Genomic DNA, 19,790 nt, shown 5'->3' with positions numbered 1-19,790 from the left:
ACAGAGTTGCTCTGAACGGAGCTGGTTCTTCAGTCTCACAAAGTTCAGTAAGTCTTCGATTCAGAACCACATTTAAAAGTTTTCCTGAATCTGTTTGGAAAAAGTCGGATTTGTTGTGACTCGTTCTGTTCACACAGGTCACATCGGGTTTGTGTCACAGCTAACGGCAATGTGAACTAAACCTTCATCAAATCTGCTAATACTGGAATATTTCTCAGCCAGTCAACATTTCAGGCTCAAATTTCAGTCCTTTAACGCGGTTAAGTTTGTTTGAGTTAGCGAGAGTGTTGCCACACAGCACTGCTGTCGTTCCACAGCTAGAGGATGTTAACAGCAAGGCTAAGTTAAATTATTAGCACCCCACAGAAAAATTAAATGGTGTCTTGATAGAAGATACAGCATCTGACTTCTCATTTTCCACGTTAACCTGTGGAGTCACGACGTGTAAAATGTTGTCTGAGCTCGCCTTGTTGGGTCCGCCAGTGGTTTACAGCTGTCTGAAGAAGTCAGCAGCAGAATTCAATTCAATTCAATTCAACTTTATTTATATAGCGTCAAATCACGGCAATGCCATCTCAAGATGCTTTACAGACAGAGGGGAAAACATAATGAAGGCCAATTCATAACAGCCTATATAAGGAAACCAACAGATTGAGTTGAGTCCAACTCAATCTCCCATCCTGAGCAAGCACACTGGCGACAGTGGGAAGGAAAAAACTCCCTTTTAACAGGAAGGAAACCTCCGGCAGAACCCGGCTCAGGACAGGCAGCCATCTGCCTCTGCTGTGTGGGGGGAAGAGGACAGAAAGACAACAGACAACAGGAACTGCTACTCCCGGCCAGGGAGACCTGCTGAGACAGGAGACATACATGTTAATGATGCAACACTGTTATGGGGGGGGGGGGGGGGGGGGGGGGGTAAAAGAAAGAGATAAAGAGAAAAAGAAAGAAGCTCAGTGTATCAGGAAATGTCCCTCAGCAGTCTAAACCTATAGCAGCATAACTAAGGGATGCTAACCATCCCTAGCTATAGGACTTATCAAAAAGATAAGTCTTCAGCCTAGTCTTAAAGGTGGGGAGGGTGTCTGCTTCCCTAACACTAACTGGGAGCTTATTCCATAAGAGAGGGGCCTGATAACCAAAGGCTCTGCCTCCTGCTCGGCTCTTTGAGACTCTAGGAACCACAAGTAAGCCTGCAGTCTGCGAACGAAGTACTCTGCTTGGTATATAAGGAACTATGAGGTCTTTGATATATAGTGGTGCCTGGTTGTGGAGGGCTTTATATGTAAGGAGAAGGATTTTAAATTCTATTCTAGATTCAACAGGCAGCCAATGAAGAGAGGCTAAAGCTGGAGAAATATGATCTCTCCTGCTGGTTCTGGTCAGGACTCTGGCTGCAGAATTCTGGATCAGCTGAAGGCTTTTCAGGGCATATTTAGGACAGCCCAGTAATAGAGAGTTACAGTAATCTAGTCTTGAAGTAACAAAAGCGTGAACCAGTTTTTCTGCATCACTCCGAGACAGAATGTCCCTAATTTTGGCTTTATTACGTAAATGAAAGAAGGCTGTTTTAGTAACCTGCTTAATATGTGGACCAAAGGACAGGTCAGGGTCAAATATTACTTCAAGGTTTCTCACTGTAGCACTGGAAGCTAAAGTAATGCCATCCAGGTTCATTACAAAACCGGAAAATTTAGCTCTGAGTTTTTCAGATCCAACGAGAATTACTTCAGTCTTATCTGAGTTTAAGAGGAGAACATTTCTAGACATCCAAGTGTGATTGGGCCAAAGATTAGTTTTATTTTGATTTGTTACAGTGCATGCTCATTTTAGATTGCATTGTTGTGTATTTTAAATTGTGTGCTGCCACCAATCCCTTCTGAGGCCCATCCATCCCTCAGCTAATTGATGAGCAGGAACAGCTGCATGTACCTGGACATTATTTAAGTGAAGCCACAGCTGTGGCAGGAGGACGGCAGAGGAACAGAGCCGGACGCGCAGCTCACTCGCCAGGAGAGGAGGCAGGATCGGGAAACCTGAAGCGCAGCAGTTCTGAGGTCGTTGGCCTGACGACTCACCCCTGGGCCGCCGGAAACCTTACGTGGCCTGGGAAAAGCGTGAGTAAGACTAAGACCTAGAACTGGAAGCTGGCTGCGGGGCCAGGTGGGAGGAGTGAGGAAGCTCTTCGAACGGTGGACTGCCGCATCTGTTCTTCTCCGCAGGCGGGCTGGGAGTGCGGCTGCGCAGCGAGGGAGAGAGACGACAAAGCCACCTAAACGCTGTGTTGCACAGCAGAGGACTCCACGGGGACATATATTTAAAGCTGCTGGAGTTTAATAAACTGATCAACTATTTGAGTTTTTAGTGTGGCCTCAACTCTGCTCACCCGGCCTTTTTAAGAGGACCATTGTGGCTCCGAGGGCAGACCCTTAAGCTTGCAATTGTATTTGAGTCCCCTCAGCCACTGACACAAGTCTTTATGTCTATGAGACAATTTTGTAGCCTATTGGGCTGATTTGTTTCATCTGGTTTAAATGATAAGTATATCTGAGTATCATCTGCATAACAATGAAAGTTTATTCCATGCTGTCTAATAATTTTGCCTAAAGGGAGCATATATAGCGTGAAGAGTACTGGTCCAAGTACAGAACCTTGAGGAACTCCATGACTTACTGTAGTTTGGGAGGAGGACTTGTCATTTACATGAACGAACTGAAGTCTATCAGATAAATATGATTTAAACCAGCTTAACGCTGTACCTGTAATTCCAACCACCTGTTCTAGTCTCTGTAACAGAATGTTATGATCGACTGTATCAAATGCAGCACTAAGATCAAGCAAGATAAGTACGGACACAAGTCCTTTGTCTGAGGCCATAAGAAGGTTATTAGTAACTTTCACCAATGCCGTCTCAGTGCTATGATGAGCTCTAAATCCTGACTGAAACTCCTCGCATAAATTATTTCTACTCAGGTGGGCATGTAGCTGAGCGGAAACTATTTTCTCCAGAATTTTGGACATAAACGGGAGGTTAGATATAGGTCTATAATTTGCTATCACCTCTGGATCCAGAGATTGCTTTTTAAGTAAAGGCTTGATTACAGCAGTTTTAAATGATTGTGGTACATATCCTGTCACTAAAGACATATTGATAAGATTTGGTAGTGATGTATTAATTAAAGGGAAAATGTCCTTAAAGAGGCTCGTTGGGAGAGGGTCTAAGATACAGGTGGATGGTTTAGATGAAGCTATTATTTTAGTTAATTCAGAGGGTTGGACAGGACAGAAACTATTTAGACACAAGTCAGATCCTGGTTCTAAGGATGCTTCGGAGACCACAACAGGCTCAACATTATAAGTAGAAGGAAGAATATTGTGGATTTTATCTCTAATAGTGTCAATTTTATTCCTGAAAAAATACATGAAATCATCACAGCTAAGTGAGAAAGGAATACATGGCTCCACAGCGCTCCGGCTCCTAGTAAGCCTAGCTACAGTGCTGAAAAGAAACCGAGGGTTGTTTTTGTTTTCCTCTATCAATGATGAATAATAAGCTGTTCTTGCCGTACGTAAGGCTTTTTTGTATACAATTAAACTTTCTTTCCAGGTTAAGTGAGACTCCTCTAGTCCTGATGAACGCCATCTGTTTTCCAAACGCCTTGATGCCTGTTTTAGAGCTTGAAGCTGGGAATTAAACCAGGGAGCCTTCATAATCTTACCTAATTTCTTCTTCTTTAGGGGAGCAACATTATCCAAGGTTGTACGCATTGAAGCTGTTATAGTATCAGCATGTTGATCAATCTGAGCAGGAGTAAGGCTTAAAGGGGGACTCTCAGTCATGCTAACACATGGTAGAGGGGGAAAAAATTGATTCAATTGATTGTTTAAATTTTGTAATATTATTGTCTGATAAACATCTACTATAGTAGAATTTATTTTTGGTCAGTGAGTAATCAAATAAAGTGAATTCAAAGGTTAATAAGAAGTGATCGGACAAGACAGGGTTTTGAGGAAAAACTTTTGAGCTTATCAGTCTCAATACCAGATGTTAGAACAAGATCAAGAGTATGACCATGAGAGTGAGTGGCTCCATGGACATTTTGTGAAAACCCAATTGAGTTTAGAATAGAGCTAAAGGAAATGTTTAAACTATCATTTTCATGGTCAACATGAATATTAAAATCACCTAGTACAATGACTTTATCAGTAGTCAGCACTAACTCAGACAAGAGATCAGAGAATTGGGTCAGAAACTCGGAGTAAGGTCCAGGTGGGCGATACACTAATGCTAAAAGGAGCGGTTTCTCTCAATTCCATTTTGGATGAGATAAATTTAATGTCAGGAATTCAAAGGATTTATAGTTAGTTTTGTGCTTAGGATTAATTAAAAATTCTGACTTAAAAATAGCTGCAACACCTCCTCCTCTGCCTGTAGTTCTAGGAATGTGAAAGTTTAAATAGTTAGCTGGCGTAGCTTCATTAATACTAACATAATCCTCTTGCTGTAACCAGGTTTCCGTAAGACAGAATAAATCAATGTGGTGATCACCTATCAAGTCATGGACTAATAAAGACTTATTTGGGAGGGATCTGATATTCAGTAGGCCACACTTTATTGTCTTATTTTCAGATTTTATTAGATCCATTGTTTTTATTTTTATGAGGTTTTCACGATTAACCCCAGAAGTGTTTTTGTGTTTAATTCTTACTGCTGGGGAGGTGTATAAGGTCGGAATGGGGTTTTGGGTGGGCGGCGGCAGGTTGGAAGCTGCAGAAAAGTGTGTAGGACTACAATTCTGCCTCCTGGTCCCAACCCTGAGTTGTCAATTTAGCTGACTAATAAAAGAGTCCATATTGCTAGATAAGAGAGCGGCTCCATCCAACAGAACAACATGACAACATGGAGTCTTTAAAACATTTCATCTCATGGTACGGGGATAGAGTCCAGCTGCCGAAGCAGAAGAAGATAAAAACGTTTTCAGCCTGGTCGTCAACATGGCCGCCCTTTCTGTCTACATCTTCAGGCTCTAGACTTAGAACCACAACGCAGCCTCGCCGTGTTTGGTCCTGACTCTGGGAACCCCAAGAGATTAGTGTGTGTGTGTGTGTGTGTGTGTGTGAGAGAGAGAGAGAGAGAGAGAGAGAGACATGTGGTCAGGACACTGGTTAACTTTAACTGTAGTCTGGAAACAAGCTGCCATTAAACAGCTGAAGGGACAGTAAATCATCAGCATTCATAAGTCTGTGGTGCGTTCAGGGACCCTCCAAGTGTTCGTTTAGCATAGCTGTGTGAGATTTACATGCGAGTTACATTCTAAGCTGATGGTTGCGGTGTGTTTAACTAGAAATGTTGATACGTGGTGGATCTGCTGCATGGTGAAACTTTCCTCACGGTGATGGAAGGAGCGTAGCGACGTAGCGCCTGCTTCCTTTCCAGACACACGTCTTCTCTGTTTGACATGTTTTCTAAAGCTGAACGTTTCGTTCCTCTGCTTTTCTTTTCATTCTGCGTCTCTCTTGCTGCTGTTTAAACACTTAGGGCAGCATTGGCTTCAGGCTGAAATCCCTCTTCCACACACACAGTAAAGAAATGTCCAGCTTCGTTGCTGACTTCATACCTGCACACAGAGCAAATCGCTGCACGGTAACCCAGCCGCCGTATAAACCAATTATCTGGCCTGGAAACGAGCCGATAGGAGGAGGAGTATCACTCTCTCTTTTGTATTTCCACTCCTCTCTCTCTCTCTTCCTTCCTCTGGAGCAGGCCGCTCTCTGCTCGACAAGATAACGCAGAGGGCTGCCAAGGTGAGAGAGGCTGGAAGAAAAGAAAGAGTTGGGAGGAAAACACTGGAGAGAGACGAGAAGAGAAACGAGTGCAGAATGTGTGAAATGACAACCATCCATCTCTCCATCCATCCATCCATCCACCTATCCATCCATCCATCCATCTCTCCATCCATCCATCCATCCATCCATCCATCCACCCATCCATCTCTCCATCCATCCATCCACCCATCCATCTCTCCATCCATCCATCCATCTCTCCATCCATCCATCTCTCCATCCATCCATCCACCCATCCATTGATCCACCTCTCCATCCATCAATCCATCCATCTCTCCATCCATCCATCTCTCCATCCATCCATCCATCCATCCATCCACCCATCCATCTCTCCATCCACCCATCCATTGATCCACCTCTCCATCCATCAATCCATCCATCTCTCCATCCATCCATCATACACCATTGATCATCCACCCATCCATCCATCCATCATCCATCCATCCACCTATCCATCCATTCATCCATCCATCCATCTCTCCATCCATCCATCCACCCACCTATCCATCCATTCATCCATCCACCCATCCATCATCCATCCATCCATCCATCCACCTATCCATCCATTCATCCATCCATCCATCTCTCCATCCATCCATCCATTCACCCACCTATCCATCCATCCATCCATCCACCCATCCATCCATCCATCCATCCATCCACCCACCTATCCATCCATCCATCTCTCCATCCATCCATCATACACCATCGATCATCCACCCACCCATCAATCCATCCATCCATCCATCCATCCATCCACCTATCCATCCATTCATCCATCCATCCATCTCTCCATCCATCCATCATCCACCCATCCATCCATCCATCATCCATCCATCATCCACCCATCCATCCATCCATCATCCACCCATCCATCCATCCATCCATCCATCCATCCACCCATCATCCATCCACCTATCCATCCATCCATCCATCATCCACCCATCCATGTCTCCATCAATGTCACCATCCATCCATCCTTCCATCCATCCATCTCTCCATCCATCCATTCATCCTTCCATCCATCCATCTCTCCATCCATCCATCCATCCATCCATCCATCCATCCATCCATCCACCCACCTATCCATCCATCCATCTCTCCATCCATCCATCATACACCATCGATCATCCACCCACCCATCTATCCATCCATCCATCCATCCATCCACCTATCCATCCATTCATCCATCCATCCATCTCTCCATCCATCCATCATCCACCCATCCATCCATCCATCATCCATCCATCATCCACCCATCCATCCATCCATCATCCACCCATCCATCCATCCATCCATCCATCCATCCACCCATCATCCATCCACCTATCCATCCATCCATCCATCATCCACCCATCCATGTCTCCATCAATGTCACCATCCATCCATCCTTCCATCCATCCATCTCTCCATCCATCCATTCATCCTTCCATCCATCCATCTCTCCATCCATCCATTTCTCCATCCATCCATCCATCCATCTCTCCATCCATCCACCCATTCATCTCGCCATCCATCTCTCCATTCATCCATCCATCCATCCATCCATCTCTCCATCCAACCATCATCCACCCATCCATCATCTACCCATCAATCAATCCACCCATCATCCATCCATCAATCTCTCCATCCATCAATCTCTCCACCCATCCCTCATCCACCCATATATCCATCCATCATCCACCCATCCATCCATCCACCTATCCATCCATCCATCTCTCCATGCATCCATCCATCCACCCATCCATCATCCAAGTATCCATCTCTCAATCCATCCACCCATTTATCTCTCCATTCATCCATCTCTCCATCCACCATCCATCCATCTCTTCATCCACCCGTCAATCCATTTCTCCATCCATCCGTCCATCCATCCATCCACCTCTCCATCCATTCATCATCCACACATCCATCCATCCATCCATCCATTTCTCCATCCGTCCATCCATCCATCCACCTCTCCATCCATTCATCATCCACACATCCATCCATCCATCCATCCATCCACCCATCCATCTATCCATCCACCCATCCATCCATCCACCCATCTATTGATCCACCTTTCCAGTCACTATTTATCCATCCATCCATCCATCTCTCTCACCAACCATCCACTCACCAATCCATCCACCCATCCATCCATCCACCTATCCATCTATCCATCTCTCCATCCATCCATCCATTCACCCATCCATCACTCACCTATCCATCTCTCCATCCATCCATCCATCTCGCCATCCACCATCCATCCATCTCTTCATCCACCCGTCAATCCATTTCTCCATCCATCCGTCCATCCATCCATCCACCTCTCCATCCATCCATCATCCACCCATCCATCCATCCACCTATCCATCCATCCATCCATCCATCTCTCCATCCATCATCCGCCCATCCATCCATCCACCTATCCATCCATCCATCCATCCACCCATCCATCATCCACCTATCCATCTCTCCATCCATCCAACCATTAATCTCTCCATCCATCCATCCATCCAACCATCCACCCATCCATCTATCTCTCCATCCATCCATCCATCCACCCATCCATTTCTCCATCCATTTCTCATCTCTCCATCCATCCATTCACCCACCTATCCATCCATCCATCCATCCATCCATCTCTCTATCCATCCATCATCCACCCACCCATCTATCCATCCCTCCATCCATCCATCCACCTATCCATCCATTCATCCATCCATCCATCTCTCAATCCATCCATCATCCACCCATCCATCCATCCATCATCCACCCATCCATCCATCCATCCATCCATCCACCCATCATCCATCCACCTATCCATCCATCCATCCATCATCCACCCATCCATGTCTCCATCCATGTCACCATCCATCCATCCTTCCATCCATCCATCTCTCCATCCATCCATTCATCCTTCCATCCATCCATCTCTCCATCCATCCATTCATCCATTTCTCCATCCATCCATCCATCCATCCATCTCTCCATCCATCCACCCATTCATCTCGCCATCCATCTCTCCATTCATCCATCCATCCATCCAACCATCTCTCCATCCAACCATCATCCACCCATCCATCATCTACCCATCAATCAATCCATCCATCCATCCATCCATCAATCCACCCATCATCCATCCATCAATCTCTCCATCCATCCACCTCTCCATCCATCCATCATCCACCCATCCATCCATCCACCTATCCATCCATCCATCCATCTCTCATCCATCATCCGCCCATCCATCCATCCACCTATCCATCCATCCATCCACCCATCCATCATCCACCTATCCATCTCTCCATCCATCCAACAATTAATCTCTCCATCCATCCATCCATCCACCCATCCATTTCTCCATCCATTTCTCATCTCTCCACCAATCCATCCAACCATCCATCTCTCCATCCATCCGTCCATCCATCTCTCCATCCATTCATCCATCGACCCATCCATCCATCTCTCCATCCATTCATCCATCGACCCATCCATCCATCTCTCCATCCATTCATCCACCCATCCATCCATCCATCCATCTCTCCATCCACCCATCTATTGATCCACCTTTCCATCCATCTCTCTCTCCATCCATCCCCCCACCCATCCATCCATCCTTCCATCCATCCATCTCTCCATCCATCCAAACACCCATCCATCCATCCATCCATCCATCTCTCCATCCATCCACCCATTCATCTCTTCATCCATCTCTCCATTCATCCATCATCCACCCATCCATCTCGACATCCATCCATCCATCTCTCCATCCAACCATCATCCACCCATCCATCATCTACCCATCCATCCATCCATCCATCCATCCATCCATCCATTCATCCATCCATCCATCTCTCCATCCATCCATCCACCCACCTATCCATCCATTCATCCATCCACCCATCCATCCATCCATCCATCCATCCATCCACCTATCCATCCATTCATCCATCCATCCATCTCTCCATCCATCCATCCATTCACCCACCTATCCATCCATCCATCCATCCATCCATCCATCCATCCATCCATCTCTCTATCCATCCATCATCCACCCATCCATCATACACCCATCCATCCATCCATCCATCCATCCATCCATCTCTCCATCCATCCACCCATTCATCTCTTCATCCATCTCTCCATTCATCCATCATCCACCCATCCATCTCGACATCCATCCATCCATCCATCCATCTCTCCATCCAACCATCATCCACCCATCCATCATCTACCCATCAATCCATCCATCCATCCATCCATCCATCCATCATCCACCTATCCATCCATCCATCCATCCACCCATCATCCATCCATCAATCTCTCACCCCATCCATCACCCACCCATCCCTCATCCACCCATCCATCATCCACCTATACATCTCTCAATCCATCCACCCATCTCTCCATCTACCATCCATCCATCTCTTCATCCTCCCGTCAACCCATTTCTCCATCCATCCGTCCATCCATCCATCCACCTCTACATCCAATCATCATCCACACATCCATCCATCCATTTCTCCATCATTCACCCATCCATCTCTCTATCCATCCATCCATCACCATCCACCATCCATCCATCTCTCCATCCACCCATCCATCCATTCTCCCTCCATCCATCCATCCATCTCTCCATCCAACCATCCACCCATCCATCTCTCAATCCATCCATCCACCCATCCATCCATCCATCCATATCTCCATCCATTGATCCACCTCTCCATCCACCATCCATCCATCTATTCATGCATCTCTCCATCCTTCCATCTTTCCATCCATCCATCCATCCATCCATCCATCCATCTCTCCATCCACCATCCATCCATCATCCACCCATCCATCTCTCCATCCATCCATCCACCCATCCATCCACCTCTCGATCCATCCATTCACCCATCCATCCATCCATCCATCCATCCATCCATCTCTCCATCCATCCACCCGTTCATCTCTCCGTACATCCATCCATCCACCCATCCACCTCTCCATCCATCTCTCATCCATCCATCCATCCATCCATCATCCACCCATCCATCTCTCCATCCATCCATCAATATCTCCATCCATCCACAATCCATCCATCTCCCATCCACCCATCCATCCATCCATCCATCCATCTCTCCATCCAACCATCATCCACCCATCCATTTTCTACCCATCCATCCATCCATCCATCCATCCATCATCCACCTATCCATCCATCCATCCATCCATCCACCCATCATGCATCCATCAATCTCTCCATCCATCCATCCATCCACCCATCATGCATCCATCAATCTCTCCATTCCATCATCCACCCATCCATCATCCGCCCATCCATCCATCCATCCAATAATCATCCACCCATCCATCCATCCACCTATCCATCCATCCATCTCTCTGTCCATCCATCCATCCACCCATCCATCATCCACCTATCCATCTCTCAATCCATCCACCCATTTCTCTCCATCGCTCTATCTCTCCATCAATCCATCCATCTCTCCATCCACCATCCATCCATCTCTTCATCCACCCGTCAATCCATTTCTCCATCCATCCATCTATCCATCCATCCACCTCTCCATCCATTCATCATCCACCCATCCATCCATCCATCCATCTCTCATCCATCCATCCACGCATCCATCTATCCATCCACAAATCCATCCATCCACCCATCTATTTGATCCACCTTTCCATCCACCAATTATCCATCCATCCATCCATCTCTCTCACCATCCATCCACCCACCAATCCATCCACCCATCCATCCATCCATCCATCATCCATCCACCTCTCCATCCATCCATCCATCCATCCATCCATCCATCTCTCCATCCATTCATCCACCCATCCATCTCTCCATCCATCATCCATCCACCTCTCCATCCATCCATCCATCCATCCATCTCTCCATCCATCTCTCCACCCATCGATTGATCCACATCTCCATCCATCCATCCATTAATCCACCTCTCCATCCATCCATCTCTCATCCATCCATCCATCTCTTCATCCCTCCATGCACCCATCATCCATCCATCCACCCATCCATCCATCCCTCCATCCATCAATCCATCCATCTTTCCATCCACAATCCATCCATCCATCCATCCATCCATCCATCCATCCACCTATCCATCCATTCATCCATCCATCCATCTCTCCATCCATCCATCTTTCCATCCCTCCATCCATCCACCCATCCATCCTCCATCATCCATCTACCCATCCATCCATACATCTCTCCGTCCCTCCATCCATCTCTCCATCCATCCATTGATCCACCTATCCATCCATCATCCATCCATCTCTCCATCCATCCATCTCTCCATCCACCCATCCATCTCTCCATCCATCCATCCATCGACCCATCCATCTTTCCATCCACCATCCACCCATCCATCTCTCCATCCACCCATCCATCCATCCTCCATCCTCCATCATCCATCCATCCATCCATCCATCTTTCCATTCCTCCATCCACCCATCCATCCTCCATCATCCATCTACCCATCCCTCCATCCATCTCTCCATCCATCCATTGATGCACCTATCCATCCATCATCCATCCATATATCCATCCTCTATCTCTCCATCCATCCATCCATCTCTCCATCCACCCGTCCATCCATTTCTCCATCCATCCATCCATCTCTCCATCCAACCATCCACCCATCCATCTCTCAATCCATCCATCCACCCATCCATCCATCCATCCATCCATCCACCCATCCATTGATCCACCTCTCCATCCACCCATCCATTGATCCACCTCTCCATCCACCATCCATCCATCTATCCATCCATCTCTCCACCCATCCATATTTCCATCCATCCATCCATCCATCCACCCATCCATTGATCCACCTCTCCATCCACTCATCCATCTCTCATCCATCCATCCATCTCTTCATCCCTCCATGCACCCATCATCCATCCATCCATCCATCTCTCCATCCACCATCCATTCATCATCCACCCATCCATCTCTCCATCCATCCATCCACCCATCCATCCACCTCTCCATCCATCCATTCACCCATCCATCCATCCATCCATCCATCTCTCCATTCATCCACCCGTTCATCTCTCCATACATCCATCCATACATCCATACATCCATCATCCACCCATCCATCTCTCCATCCATCCATCAATATCTCCATCCATCCACAATCCATCCATCTCCCATCCACCCATCCATCCATTTTTCCATCCATCTCTAACCATCCATCCATCTCTCTCACCATCCATCCACCCACCAATCCATCCACCCATCCATCCATCTCTCCATCCATCCATTCACCCATCCATCCATCCATCCATCCATCTCTCCATTCATCCACCCGTTCATCTCTCCATACATCCATCCATCCACCCATCCATCTCTCCATCCATCCATCCATCCATCCATCCATCCATCCATCATCCACCCATCCATCTCTCCATCCATCCATCCATCCATCCATCCATCGTTCCATCTCTCCATCCATCCATCCATCCGTCCATCTCTCCATCCATCATCCATCCATCTCTCCATCCATTGATCCACCTCTCCATCCACCATCCATCCATCCATCCATCTCTCCATCCACCATCCATCCATCATCCACCCATCCATCTCTCCATCCATCCACCTCTCCATCCATCCATTGATCCATCCATCCATTCACCCATCCATCCATCCATCTATCCACCCATCCATGCATCCACCCACCCATTCATCTCTCCATCCATCCATCCATCCATCCACCCATATATCTCTCCATCCATCCATCCACCCATCCACCTCTCCATCATTCCATCATTCACCCATCCATCTCTCTATCATCCATCCATCTCCATCCACCATCCATCCATCTCTCCATCCACCCATCCATCCATTCTCCCTCCATCCATCCATCCATCTCTCCATCCAACCATCCACCCATTCATCTCTCAATCCATCCATCCACCCATCCATCCATCCATCCATCTCTCCATCCATTGATCCACCTCTCCACCCACCATCCATCCATCTATTCATGCATCTCTCCATCCTTCCATCTTTCCATCCATCCATCCATCCATCCATCTCTCCATCCACCATCCACACATCCATCTCTCCATCCATCCATCCACCCATCCATCCATCTCTCGATCCATCCATTCACCCATCCATCCATCCATCCATCCATCCATCTCTCCATCCATCCACCCGTTCATCTCTCCATACATCCATCCATCCACCCATCCACCTCTCCATCCATCTCTCATCCATCCATCCATCCATCCATCATCCACCCATCCATCTCTCCATCCATCAATATCTCCATCCATCCACAATCCATCCATCTCCCATCCACCCATCCATCCATCCATCCATCCATCCATCCATCCATCTCTCCATCCAACCATCATCCACCCATCCATCCATCCATCCATCCATCATCCACCTATCCATCCATCCATCCATCCATCCACCCATCATGCATCCATCCATCTCTCCATCCATCAATCTCTCCATCCATCATCCACCCATCCATCCATCCACCTATCCATCCATCCATCATTTTGTCCATCCATCCATCCACCCATCCATCATCCACCTATCCATCTCTCAATCCATCCACCCATTTCTCTCCATCCCTCTATCTCTCCATCAATCCATCCATCTCTCCATCCACCATCCATCCATCTCTTCATCCACCCGTCAATCCATTTCTCCATCCATCCATCTATCCATCCATCCACCTCTCCATCCATTCATCATCCACCCATCCATCCATCCATCCATCTCTCATCCATCCATCCACGCATCCATCTATCCATCCACAAATCCATCCATCCACCCATCTATTTGATCCACCTTTCCATCCACCAATTATCCATCCATCCATCCATCTCTCTCACCATCCATCCACCCACCAATCCATCCACCCATCCATCCATCCATCCATCCATCCATACATCCACCTCTCCATCCATCCATCCATCCATCTCTCCATCCATCCATCCACCCATCCATCTCTCCATCCATCCATCCATCCATCCATCCGTCCATCTCTCCATCCATCATCCATCCACCTCTCCATCCATCCATCCATCCATCCATCTCTCCATCCATCCATCCACCCATCGATTGATCCACATCTCCATCCATCCATCCACCCATCCATTGATCCACCTCTCCATCCATCCATCTCTCCATCCACTCATCCATCTCTCATCCATCCATCCATCTCTTCATCCCTCCATGCACCCATCATCCATCCATCCACCCATCCATCCATCCCTCCATCCATCAATCCATCCATCTTTCCATCCACAATCCATCCATCCATCTCTCCATCCATCCATCCATCCATCCATCCATCCATCCATCCACCTATCCATCCATTCATCCATCCATCCATCTCTCCATCCATCCATCCATCCATCATCCATCCATCCATCTTTCCATCCCTCCATCCACCCATCCATCCTCCATCATCCATCTACCCATCCATCCATACATCTCTCCGTCCCTCCATCCATCTCTCCATCCATCCATTGATCCACCTATCCATCCATCATCCATCCATATATCCATCCATCCATCTGTCCATCCACCATCCAGCCATCCATTCATCCATCTCTCCATCCATCCATCCATCCATCCATCTCTCCATCCCTCCATCCACCCATCCATCTCTCCATCCATCCATCCATCTTTCCATCCACCATCCACCCATCCATCTCTCCATCCACCCATCCATCCATCCTCCATCATCCATCTACCCATCCATCCATACATCTCTCCATCCATCCATTGATCCACCTATCCATCCATCATCCATCCATATATCCATCCATACATCTATCCATCCTCTATCTCTCCATCCATCCATCCATCCATCCATCTCTCCATCATCCATCCATCCATTGATCCACCTATCCATCCATCCGTCCTTCCATTCATCCATCCAAACAGTAATAAACCATTAAATGAAAATAATAATAATCTCAAAGAATTGTAACCTGGAAAAAGAGAAACAGATAAATGACGGGGAACTCTGAAAAAGTAATGCCATGATTTTACTTAATTATCCATCCTGCCTGTGGTATCAGCAGCAGGTATTCTTTCTGGGCATTTTCTGACTTCACACACATCTTATATGGAAACTAACATGTTTCATTTATTACATTTAGCCACAACTTAACAGGGATGTTTTAACTTTTATTTAGGTTATCACTTTATTTTATGCCAGTGAAATAAACCTGGTAGTAATTGATTTGTATGAATTATTATGAATGATGTAATTATCTACTGTTAGTGGAGACATACAGATTTCTACAGTTGTAACTGACAGATACAAGCTGGACAATTTTCCTCTTTTACTGTTTGAACACGTTGAGCATGAAAGCACAATTAGTTCACAATGTGAACATTTAATGCAGAAACTTTACACAAAGTAGAAAAACTGACTGGTAACAGTGTAGCTAACATGTTAGCAGTACACTCCTAGCCTTCGCTGAGTGTTACAGTCCGTGCTCTAGTGAGAGATACTCACGGTGTGTCCAGACCAAACGCTCGACGCTGGTCACTAAACTGCCACTTCTGTGTCCAACGCGTAAAACGCTCCTGACGCGTTTGCTGCCTGTCTGCAGCGAGCGGCAAACGCGGCGGAAAACAGAGGAGGATGGGCGGAGCTTTCCTTCCAGTCAGTCTGAATGATGGCGGTGCAGTAGAGAGATGGCATGGTTTTATTTAATAAATAAGGCTAGAGAAAGTCGTCGTAGGGCAGTGATAATCACTGTTAATGCAACAAGAGCCGCACTCAGCAGAGAGCCCCCGCCCACAAACAAAGCGTTGCTAGGCAACGTATCGTTGCCAAATCAGTAACATTCAGCTTTTTAGCAAGGAATGGTGATCCTAAATATTACACGGAGTAATGGTATTCTTATGCAACAGTATATGTTGAAAATACAATAATACCTCCAGAATGTGGGAGTTTCTTTTTCATTATATATACGGAGCTACCGACATTAGCATTTTCAGTAAGCCAGAGGCTGCTTCACGAGCGGCAAGGCAAGAGTCAGTGAGCCGCATGAGGGACGCTGTTGTTGGACGTCTCAGCCCCGTCTCTGGGTTCACACACAGGAATCCTCCAGGAGCTGCAAGCTGATCGCCCTGATTGTTTGACGTCCAGCGTCAATCGGCCAAAGTTCAGATTTTCCCGGTGTGTTCAGACCAAATGCGTTTTGACCACCAGAGTGGCAGGTTTCCATGTAAAGTCTATGTGGAGGTGCGGCAAGGGGGCGGAGCTTTCAGGCTTGTTGATCTAAAGAAGAAGATTTTATCAATTTGATTTCAAAAGCAAAGCATTTACAGTTCAGAGTAACGAAAGTCTCTCCAGCCACGCTATCGTATCGTCTCTCCAGCCGCGCTAACGTACCGTCTCTCCAGCCGCGCTAACGTACCGTCTCTCCAGCCACGCTACCGTATCGTCTCTCCAGCCGCGCTAACGTACCGTCTCTCCAGCCGCGCTAACGTACCGTCTCTCCAGCCGTGCTAACGTACCGTCTCTCCAGCCGTGCTAACGTACCGTCTCTCCAGCCGTGCTAACGTACCGTCTCTCCAGCCACGCTACCGTCTCGTCTCTCCAGCCGCGCTAACGTACCGTCTCTCCAGCCGCGCTAACGTACCGTCTCTCCAGCCGTGCTAACGTACCGTCTCTCCAGCCGTGCTAACGTACCGTCTCTCCAGCCGCGCTAACGTACCGTCTCTCCAGCCGCGCTAACGTACCGTCTCTCCAGCCGTGCTAACGGACCGTCTCTCCAGCCGTGCTAACGTACCGTCTCTCCAGCCACGCTAAAGTACCGTCTCTCCAGCCTTGCTAACATACCATCTCTCCAGCCGTGCTAACGTACTGTCTCTCCAGCCACGCTAACGTACCATCTCTCCAGCCTTGCTAACGGACCGTCTCTCCAGCCGTGCTAACGTACCGTCTCTCCAGCCACGCTAAAGTACCGTCTCTCCAGCCTTGCTAACATACCATCTCTCCAGCCGTGCTAACGTACTGTCTCTCCAGCCACGCTAACGTACCATCTCTCCAGCCGCGCTAACGTGCCGTCTCTCCAGCCGTGCTAACGTACCGTCTCTCCAGCCGTGCTAACGGACCGTCTCTCCAGCCGTGCTAACGGACCGTCTCTCCAGCCACGCTAACGTACCATCTCTCCAGCCGCGCTAACGTACCGTCTCTCCAGCCTTGCTAACGTACCCTCTCTCCAGCCACGCTAATGTACCGTCTCTCCAGCCTTGCTAACGTACGTCTCTCCAGCCGTGCTAACATACCGTCTCTCCAGCCTTGCTAACGTACGTCTCTCCAGCCGTGCTAACATACCGTCTCTCCAGCCACGCTAACGGACCGTCTCTCCAGCTGCGGTAACGGACAGTCTCTCTAGCCACGCTAACGTACCGTCTCTCCAGCCTTGCTAACGTACCGTCTCTCCAGCTGCGCTAACGGACCGTCTCTCCAGCTGCGCTAACGGACCGTCTCTCCAGCCATGCTAACGGACCGTCTCTCCAGCTGCGCTAACGTACCGTCTCTCCAGCTGCGCTAACGGACCGTCTCTCCAGCTGCGCTAACGGACCGTCTCTCCAGCTGCGCTAACGGACCGTCTCTCCAGCCATGCTAACGGACCGTCTCTCCAGCTGCGCTAACGGACCGTCTCTCCAGCCACGCTAACGTACCGTCTCTCCAGCCGCGCTAACGTACCGTCTCTCCAGCTGCGCTAACGTACCGTCTCTCCAGCCTTGCTAATGTACACATGGACCCGGCAGACTTCTTCTTCTTCTCCCGTGTCACGCTCTACGGCAGGTGCGGGGGATGGTGCTGTAGGAGAAACCAGGGATTTCCATCGTGGTGTTCTGCAGATGGAGGAATTCAGGCATCAACATGTGTTATTATTCCATGAAGGAGGCAAGGAGATGCTGTTGGCTGTTGCGTATTGTACTCTATATTCTATAATCTCTATCTATATTCTATAATCTATATGCAGTGTTGGCTGTAGTTGCTGCTTTCCAACACGAAGTGAAATGTTGAGATGTCAACATGTACTAAAAGTAGGAGCAAAGGAACCACCATGTGGAATAAAACCCTTTGCACATGGAGGACTGCAGCATCCTCGGTAACTCACGTTTTTCTCCTTTTGCAGTGAGAACACACAATCTGTTGAAACCCATCTGTATCACTTCTACCTGCTGTTATCAGAGAAAGCAGGTGTTGTTTCTGGCTTACCCGAAACACAGATAAGCTGGGAGACATTGATTACAACCGATCCACTGGATTTCTACAAAGACCATTACCATGACTTATACCTGTCATTAGGATTTGTTAAACAAGGATTTTTTGACCCACTACATGCTCCATTAACTCTGCCTCTTCCTAATTATTATTATTTTCATTTTGTTTAAGAAGATCCTGTTTGTTTTATTAGATGTAGTAAAACTGAATGCAACAGGCAGCTCGTCATGTCGTCAACCAGCATCCTGAAAAGACATGTTGACGTGTTCCAAATGGGTCAAATTATCAGCATCCAGCAGAGAAATTATTTCTAATTGGCTAAAAACGTGGTACAAATACTATACAGTGTTTTTACTGTGGTTTTCCTGTACCTCTATTAAAGTCCCTTTCACATGGCAGTAAAAACGCCTATTCAGCTCTATCATGCAGATTTCAGGCAAATTTATTTTGATATGCAAGTACACAAACTCATTTATTTATTTTATACTGATCCTCTCAGATCTGCCAGAAACAAGCACAAAGAGAAAGCTCCGCCCTTAGCCCCGCCTTCCCCAGCTGTGGGCTGCCTTTGATTGGACAACTGCTGAGAGTATTTGTTGGAACTGTGACCCTCAGTTGTTTTTTCTTTAGAAAAACAGGCAGAACTTATGAACAAACCAAAGTAGTTACTCTCGTAAATACTCGCTTTCCAGCTATAGTCCG

Source organism: Telmatherina bonti (assembly GCF_933228915.1).
Source record: "Telmatherina bonti genome assembly, chromosome: 12".
In the NCBI taxonomy this organism is placed as follows: Eukaryota; Metazoa; Chordata; class Actinopteri; order Atheriniformes; family Telmatherinidae; genus Telmatherina; species Telmatherina bonti.
This window is presented reverse-complemented; position numbering follows the sequence as displayed.